At 40.2% G+C, this 9,313-nt stretch overlaps 1 long non-coding RNA gene across 1 annotated transcript in view; it reads left to right on the top strand.

Annotated features, from left to right (window-relative positions):
* Positions 1-7,072: 7,072 nt before the first annotated feature.
* Positions 7,073-9,313, top strand: part of LOC123385320 — a 38,672-nt gene continuing 36,431 nt past the window's right edge. Inside the window, exon 1 of the long non-coding RNA XR_006597628.1 lies at positions 7,073-7,965. This is a non-coding gene — a long non-coding RNA (uncharacterized LOC123385320). The remainder of the gene's footprint in view (positions 7,966-9,313) is intronic.

The following is a 9,313-nucleotide window of genomic DNA, read 5'->3' as shown; positions in this document are numbered from 1 at the left end:
CACAGGGCAGTGTTTTTGACCACTTCCCTCTGTGTACTCATTACTTCCATGGACTTGGACAGATCACTCAATCTTCCCAGACTTCTGCAAGTGGGAAAATAATATCTTCCCTACTTCCTTACCTTACCATGTTGGGTGTATCAATATTAAAATAAGAAAAAAAAGAAAAGTCTCATAAACTCTTATATTAACACAATAGGTAATACCAACACTCACAGTATGTAAGCTTTCTCCCTTTTGTGGATGATTTTTTCTGGCAGATTTGGATATGATGTGACTTCCATGTCACCACTTAGCATGGGAGCCCAGACACTCTATGCAAGTGATCTGACTTCTAGTCCCCTCAGGGGCCAGTAAAAGCAGCATTCTTGATTACCTGTACTCAAGATCTTGTTGCAGCTTTATAAGTGCCTCTGCTAAGTTAAGCACAAGTTAAATCAGGGTGTGACTCCACAAGCTCAAATCTTGGGAAGGTGTTATACTTACCCAAGAGACAGAATTCCCTTTGGATCAGGGAGTGGAAAGTTGTAATGTGAGGCTTCCCTTTGGCTATTCAGTCACAGTCTGTTTAATAAAACTTAAGATTTCTTCAAGAAGAGGGCAACCTAAGTCAAGGATGATTGAAGCGCTTTTGTCTAACTATAAATAGCTTCTGGGAACCAACTGAGTTTTTGCAAACAGTAATAGTCTGCACGTCTATTTTCCATCTCTGGATCAGTGATATCACAGAGGTCAAGAGATCAGTGAAGTTGAAGAACTTCAACTTGAAGCTACAACATTTTTGTACCTTGAGAAAGTCTTCAATGGGGATATAGCCATAAATACCTGTCCTGCAAATAATCTGTGTTTTTAGCAATAAATTATGAAGAGAAAGGATAAAAGTGGGCATTTGCCAGGAGACTTTTTGTAAATGTTGATTAATGACAAGCAGTTGGACAGTCGTGATAGCTAAGTGACAGCTGGAAACAACTTTCATGTATGGATGCTCCTCCCAGGCTGAAATTCAACATGGCACCTTGATGTAATCCACCTCTCCACAAAGCCCCAGGATATGCCTGCAAAGGTGGTGGATCACACTTTCTCCATTATTCACAAATTTAGGTCTTATGAATTCTTTTTCTGCCCTTTTGCAAAGACAATTTTTGCTGTTTTTTACACATTCACTTATTTCCTTCTTTTATTCAATCTGGTACATTGAGTGTGTGGAAGAATTCGTGGCTATTGGACCTCACTGATCATTTATTGAACTTTATTGAACTCTGCTCTGCACATTTTAGTGGACGGTCTGATGATGTCCTCAGATGACACTTTTCTTTTGGAAATTATGGATGGTATTTTCCTTTACTCTCTGTTGGCCCCAAAGATCCTAAAGGCCTCCTATTTCCTGGGAAAAACAAAACAAACCAACCAAACAAACAAACAAAAAACAACCCACAACTATTGCCATTTATTGGGTAATTACTATGCCCCAGACACCGTTCTGGACACTTTATGAAAGTTAACATAAGTATCATGACCATCTTATGAAGTTTATACTATTATACTCATTTTAAGATGGGTGACATACAGGATCACACAGCTAAATGGTACAACTGAGATTTAGACCAGCTTGGCTTTTCCTTGAGGATAGATAAACCACTTCCTCTGATTGAGGACAGATGGTCATGGAAGGAGATTCATATGTTCTGTCCAACAATGTCACTGGTTATCCCCACTTGGCACACACTTATTTTCCCTGAGACCCTGGCCAAACACTTCCCTGGATCATTGTCCTCTACATTGTAAGATTATTAAATGATGCCCAAAGTATCCCTGAAGGATAAAATAAGCAATCCAACATGAAGAGCCTTGGAAAAGCCACACACTCTTTGGTCCCTACATGCTGAGCACTTCTATCAGTTCTGTCCTCATCATGTTAGCAGCCCTCTGAGAAGTCACCTTCTTCCTGGGTCTCAGGGCCACTTGTGCCATAGCCACATAGTCTCACTATAGCCACTGTGGGCAAGCTTGGGGTTAGATGTTTTAGAAAACTCACAGAACATTCTAGGTGCTCTCTATCTAGCATTTATTATTTTGCTGATCAGAAAATAAAAGCAATGAAAATATTTTGAAAGAAAGGAAAGTCACAAAGGGAGCTTCTCCTTCCTTCAGTGGGCTTGAACCACATCACACAACCAGGAGCACGGATGACTGCCCACCCCCCAGGAAGGGATGTGTCTGTGCTTATATGGCCCTTTTGCACTATAACTACTCTCCTCACCTGTAGGGAAACTGAGGCTCCTGCACAGCATCCAGCAATGCCTGAATGCTTCTTCCCTTGGCTTATGAGGACTTCCTTCTTTTGCACAAAGTGGAGAATCTTTGAGAGACTTACTTAAGAAGGCTTCCATATAAAAGCCATTTAGCCCTGGTATGTGCTAGAATTTCAGTCTGCTCCAGACAGAAAAGTGCTCTTGGCATCTCTGTGGAGAACTTCCAGCAGCAGACTCAAGTAGTAGCTAAAATGGGTTACACTGTGATTCTCACACAGGAACACTGACAGGCAAATCTTCACTGTGATGAGAGAGAGAGAGAGAGAGAGAGAGAGAGAGAGAGAGAGATCTGATACTTAAAATGTAAGCTCCAAAAAGATAGGGATGTATGTCTGTCCTGCCCTTCAGTCATTCGGAAAGTGACTGGCATGTGGCAGGTGGTATATTAATTAAAGAATAAATGGCAGAATATGTTTACTGCTCTGAATTCTGGAATTTTAGAAGAGGGAGAAATTGGGATCTAAGATGCTCAGCTCCTTGTTCTTATCCAGTGGTGCTAGGAGACAAAACACACCAGGCTAGGTCTTCACGCATGATACCAGTGCTATTTCCTCCAAGTGTCCACACTCACTCAAAGAACACTGTTTTATGGGGACCCCCAGTTTGGGTAAATTCTACTCCAAAATGCAGTTGTCTTACTTTATTGACACTGCCATTTTCTTTTCATAACCCAGTCTCAGCAGGTAACATTACCTGGGCAATGCATTAAGCAAAGATTTCCTCCTCGCTATCAGTTCCTTGGAAAAATAAGCTCAATTTCTGTTGTAGCTTTTAGAGAATTTAGCAGGGTGGAACTGGAAGCTTTCATTTCTGCCTAAGTCGATTTGAAAACCAAAAGCAGATCATCTGCCAGGCCACAAGAGGACAGCAGTGGTTTGAGATCCTGGTTGCTACTACCTACTCTGGATCAGCATTACTATGTTACCTGCATGGTTTAAAGACTTGTTTTGTCATTTTGTTCCAGGATTCTAATTTGAAAAAATGCTTATTTCTTAAAATAGGCAGGAAAAATCTCAGAATGATTTCAGTGTTGCCAACCTAGAATTTTGCTGTGTTTTTCTTTTCTTCTAGATAGTCTTTTTTTTTTAAAATGTTCATTTATTTTTGAGGGGGGGGGGGATGGAGGGCAGAGATTGAGACACAAAATCTGAAGCAGGCTCCAGGCTCTGGGCTGTCAGCACAGAACCCGATGCAGGACTCAAACTCACATACTGCAAGATCATGGCCTGAGCTGAAGTCGAACGCTTAACCGACTGAGCCACCCAGGTACCTCTGGAATATTCTGACATCACTATTATCTCTATTATGACAGAGTCTGAGAAAATATGTGAAATGATTTACTTAAAAGGCAAAACAGAAGCCATTCCTATGGTGTCTTCTGGCCTACATAATCTGAAATGGGGTAATATTTAACACCTTTAATAGAATATGCTCAATATCACAGATTATTTCCATATCTAATGTTACAATATTTTTCTTTATTCAGTAATCCAACAAAACTTTATGACTCTGACAATTTTTTTTTACTAAATAAATATTTCGCTCAAAGAGCATTTATTGGATACTTACTATGTGAATACATAATATATGCCAGGAATAGAAACACGCATAAGCCACAGCTTTGGGTTGGAGCTTTTTGCTCTTAGGGTGGTGTAGGCAAGAGATAGGCATTTAACATAAAATTAAAAGTCAACATGAAGGGTGCTAAGTGTAGATTATGTAAAAGTCTGGGGGTAGGAGAGAATTACTGTATTGTGAGGATAGGCACAGGGAGCCCCCAGCAAAGAAGACTCTGCAGGGACTAAGATAGTTAACAGATGAGTGGGTTCTTTGGGGTAAAAGTATTTAACGTCTTGTCTTTACCTCAAAACACTGATCTCCATTATTTATTTATTTATTTATTTATTTATTTATTTATTTATTTTTATCATTACTTTTTAATTAATTTATTTTTTAAAATATACATCCACGTTAGTTAACATATAGTGAAACAACGATTTCAGTAATAGATTCCTTAATGCCCCTTGCCCAGTTAGCCCAACCCCCTCCCACAACCCCTCCAGTAGCCCTCTGTTTGTTCTCCATATTTAAGAGTCTCTTATGTTTTGTCCCCCTCCCTGTTTTTATCTGATTTTTGCTTCCTTTCCCTTATATTCATCTGTTTGTATCTTAAAGTGCTATTATGAGTGAAGTCACATGATATTTGTTTTACTCACTAATTTTGCTTAGCATAATACCCTCTAGTTCCATCCATGTAGTTGTAAATGGCAAGATTTTGTTCTTTTTTGATTGCCTAGTAGTACTCCATTGTGTGTGTGTGTGTGTGTGTGTGTGTGTGTGTCTATGTGTGTATATATACACCACATCTTCTTTATCCATTCATCCATTGATGGACATTTGGGCTCTTTCCATACTTTGGCTATTGTTGATAGTGCTGCTATAAACATGGGGGTGCATGTGCCCCTTCGAAACAGCATACTTATATCTCCTGGATAAACACCTAGTAGTGCAATTGCTGGGTTGTAGGGTAGTTCTAGTTTTAACTTTTTGAGGAACCTCCATACTGTTTTCCAGAGTGGCTGCACCAGTTTGCATTCCCACCAGCAGTGCAAAAGAGATCCTCTTTCTCTGCATCCTTGGCAACATCTGTTCTTGCCTGAGTTGTTAATGTTAGCTACTCTGACAGGTGTGGGGTGATATCTCATTGTGGTTTTGATTTGTATTTCCCTGATGATGAGTGATGTTGATCATTTTTTCATGTGTCGGTTGGTGATCTGGATGTCTTCTTTGGAGAAGTGTCTAGTCATGTCTTTTGCCCATTTCTTCACTGGATTATTTGTTTTTTGGGTGTTGAGTTGGATAAGCTCTTTATAGAATTTGGATACTAACCCTTTATCTGATACGTCATTTGCAAATATCTTCTCCCATTCTGTCGGTTGCCTTTTAGTTTTGCTGATTGTTTCCTTTTCTGTGCAGAAGCTTTATATTTTGATGAGGTCCCAGTAGTTCATTTTTGCTTTTGTTTCCCTTGACTCTGGAGATGTGCTGAGTAAGAAGATGCTGTGGCCAAGGTCAAAGAGGTTTTTGCCTGATTTCTCCTCTAGGATTTTGATGGTTTCCTGTCTTACATTTAGGTTGTACAACCATTTTGAGTTTATTTTTGATATGGTGTAAGAAAGTGGTCCAGGTTCATTTTTTCCATATGTCACTGTCCAGTTTTCTCAGCACCACTTGCTGAAGAGATTGTCTTTATTCCATTGGATATTCTTTCCTGCTTTATCAAAGATCAGTTGGCCATACGTTTGTGGATCCATTTCTGGATTCTCTCTCCTGTTCCATTGATCTGAGTGTCCTCTGTTCTCCATCACTAACAACTAATACTTAGTGAAATTTTATCACAGGGCAGTCACTGTGGTAACTGCTTTCCATGTATGATTTTATTCACGTAGTAAATTTGTGAGAGAAGAATTAGGACCATACTGTTTCATAGCTGGAAAAGCAAATTAAACTGCCTGAAGTCTTACAACTAGTGATTTGGAGTACTCAGGTTTGATTCCAGATCTTGAGAGTTGAGAGCCCAGAGCTAACCATTATTCTGTGCCATCTTTCAATTCTACCTGCTGGGTTCCTGCTCAGGATTCCCTGATCCCTGTAATCACCTCTGGCCCTCTTTCAGGCCCAGAGGCCACTCCATCTGGGCTTTACCCAGGTCAAACAACAGGAGCTTCCTGTTAACTCACTGAGCTGTGCAGGCAGCCCTTTCGGCAGCGATGGATGCTGGCACCCTGGCTTTGGGGGTCGGGGGGCTCTGAACTAGGTGCCCATTCCACTGGCTTCATCCATGGCTGGTGCTCCTTCGACCTTATCCGCCAAAACAATTTTTGTCACAGTGATTCTAAGCTAAGGCAAGGGTGGTATGTTATTCATTGTAACATTTCTTGTGCCAAGCACAGGGCCTGACATGTTCACTAATCATTCATTCAAAACAAATGAGTGACTATAAGAACACAAATTCTGCTCATTTAAGAGTAAAACTTATGGCCCTACTTCTCTGACCTCATAACATCTCTCTGTAAGTGTGTATTTTTTAATGTTTATTTATTTATTTTGAGAGAGTGAGCAGGGGAGGAGCAGAGAGAGGGAGGGAGAGAGAGAGAATCCTAAGTAGGATCTGTGCTAAAAGCATGGAGCCCCATGTGGGGCTCAATATCACCAACTATGAGATCATGACCTGAGCTGAAATCAAGAGTCAGATGCTTAACTGACTGAGCCACCCAGGACCCCCATCTGTAGGTAATCCTTTGTAGGTGAGCAATCTGTAATCTCTTAATTGCTGTTCCACCAGATTGAGCATTTTGTTATTTTATTTTATTTTACTTTTTTTAGTTTATTTATTTATTTTGAGAGAGAGAGAGAGTATGCAGGGGAGGGGCAGAGAGAAAAGAGAAAGAGAATCCAAGAAGGCTCCATGTTGTATTGTCAGTGCAGAGCCCAACATGGGGCTTGATCTCAAGAAACTCGAGATCATGACCTGAGCCAAAATCAAGAGTCAGATGCTTAACCAACTGGGCCACCTAGCTGCCCTCAGATTGAGCATTTTGTTTAATTTTATTTAAAAAAATTCTAAATGTTTATTTATATTGGATAGAGAAAGAGAGAGATAGTGTGAGCAGGGGAGGAGCAGAGAGAGAGGAGACACAGTATTTGAAGCAGGTTCCAGGCTCTGATCTGTCAGCACAGAGCCAGACGTGGAGCTCGAACTCCTGAGCCATGAGATCATGACCTGAGCTGAAGTCGGATGCTTAACTGATGGAGCCACTCAGGCACCCCTCAGATTGAGTGTTTTAGATTACACATCATTTAAAGCTTCTTGGTTACCCATCTTTTATATATCCATGACAATGTTGCATATTTCTTGGGCAGCATTTATCCCTTATTCTTTATGTTCTGTTATCTCTCTGAACAATATTTTAATTATATTTTTTAAAAAACCAAATTATATGACATAGCAGCCTCTTTGAAGCCATTCTTCTTCATGTTCACTCTTGAAATGAAAAAAAAAAACAGTTCTATGTTTAATTTAAAAATATCCAGTAGTCTCTGAATACAAGTGAGTAGAAAGAGACCACATTTAGACACCTCCAGGCCAGCACCATCTCACGTTCATGCAATACACCTGAGACATCTGTGTATTTAATTTCCGTTTTTAAAATGTACTTTCTGTCCATGCAATACACTAAAATTTACTGCAGTTGTACCCATATCTCTGGCTCCAAGACATCTGAAAGAGGTTCTGATGATGCTAAAGCTTTTACTGTTGCATTACGTGAATTTACCTTGACAGAAAAGTAATTCCATGAAACAAGACAGTTGGGGAATGGCCCAAAATAGTTTGAATTCTACTGTGTCGCTAATGTTCTGGTACAACCAAATAACTTGACTTCACAAGATTTTTCTCTGTGAGCTCCCCCTCAAGGAGATAACAACACAGCCAAGTCTATGAGCGACAATTCAGTTACAGGAAACCTCTGATTTAATGTACCTTGCCCTACTCACTCCTCTATGCCCATGCCAGGCACATCTTGTTTTACCACCTGAATCCCCTGACTTTGACCAGGTCCGAGAGCCTCAGACCAAGCCACCACATTTCTAGGTAAGCTTGAGGTTGCAGTTGTGATAATATCAGAGTTTTAGAGTCATGAATAATTTGTAAAACAAAGACATTCTTAAAACCTGTAATGAAGTTTCTGTTTTACCCAGATTTTTCTGTGATGTAAACAAAGATGGACACTTCTAGTAAAAACTTATCAGGTTACTATGCATCAATGACTAAGGATTTACCACTTCTGGTATTTTTTTTCTATATTCCTTCAAATTACTCATGAAAAAAAGAGTAGCTTCTAAGGTATTACAGAAAAAGAACCAAATCACAGTTTTAAAAAACCTATGTTCTTCATCTACCTCTAAGCTGTGTAAATCTCATAACCTTCTGTCACTTAAACTGCCACAGCCGTAATGCTTCAGTCACTTAAACTGCCACCGCCATAGTGTCTGCATCTGTTTAGTGGGGATGTGTGCCCTGTCTACCTCATGAGATCCCTGTGAAGATGAGGTAGGAATAGTTGTTTTAACTACATATCCTATCAAACTGTTTTTTCTGAAGATGATGATCTGCTCTCCTTCCCAGTGCTCTTCATTCACAGGTTTTTAAGTTTTTAAGTATTTACAGAGAGGCTACAATGTGCCTGGAATTCACTCTGCCCACCATTACCAAGAATCAGCTTCTGTGTTCTGCCACCTCCAGTTCTTTTCTTCAGCAAATACTTACATGTCTACCTTGTGTCAAGAGCTCTGGCAGCCACAGAGGAGTCAAGGATGACTGCAATACAGCCCCTGTTTAGTAGGGGTGACAGATAATTCTTGACATCATGATCATTGGGACTCAGTGATAAAATGGGTCACAGGGACTGCAGGGGCACATTGGAGACACTTTACCAGACTGGTGAGACCAATGTGTGGGCTTCAGAGGCTGAGGAATGGTAATCTGTGAAGGACCTGATGCTTAAATGTATTCTAAAAGATGAGCAGAATGTCTAAGTAAAGGGGAGGAGAATGCATTCAGGTAGAAGAAAGAGCATGATTAAATATTGGCCTGGAAACTAGGGAGCCCAGTGGGAAAGTCTAAGAAGGCCCATGTATTCTAAACCTTGAGGAATACCAACATTTAATGTCCATGTGAAAGATATGAGATTTGCAAAAGAAACAGGAAAATCAGCTGCTGGCAGTGGTGAGGTGGAATGGGGTGGGGCAGAAAAAATATAAAAACAACCAGACTAATGGTGTGGCAGAAGCCAAGGAAAGAGAGAGTTTAATGAAGGAGGTTTCTAACAACGTGGAAGGCCAAGACAATGAGGACTCAGCTTAGTGGTTTTGAGTTATTCATACCTGAGTGGGCTTGTTTAATCAGAATGCTTTTTTTTTTTCAACTTTCAACAGAGATT

This window comes from Felis catus, chromosome B2 (assembly GCF_018350175.1).
Source record: "Felis catus isolate Fca126 chromosome B2, F.catus_Fca126_mat1.0, whole genome shotgun sequence".
NCBI lineage: Eukaryota > Metazoa > Chordata > Mammalia > Carnivora > Felidae > Felis > Felis catus.
Note: the sequence above shows the minus strand (reverse complement) of the source record. Positions and strands in the feature narration are given on the sequence as shown.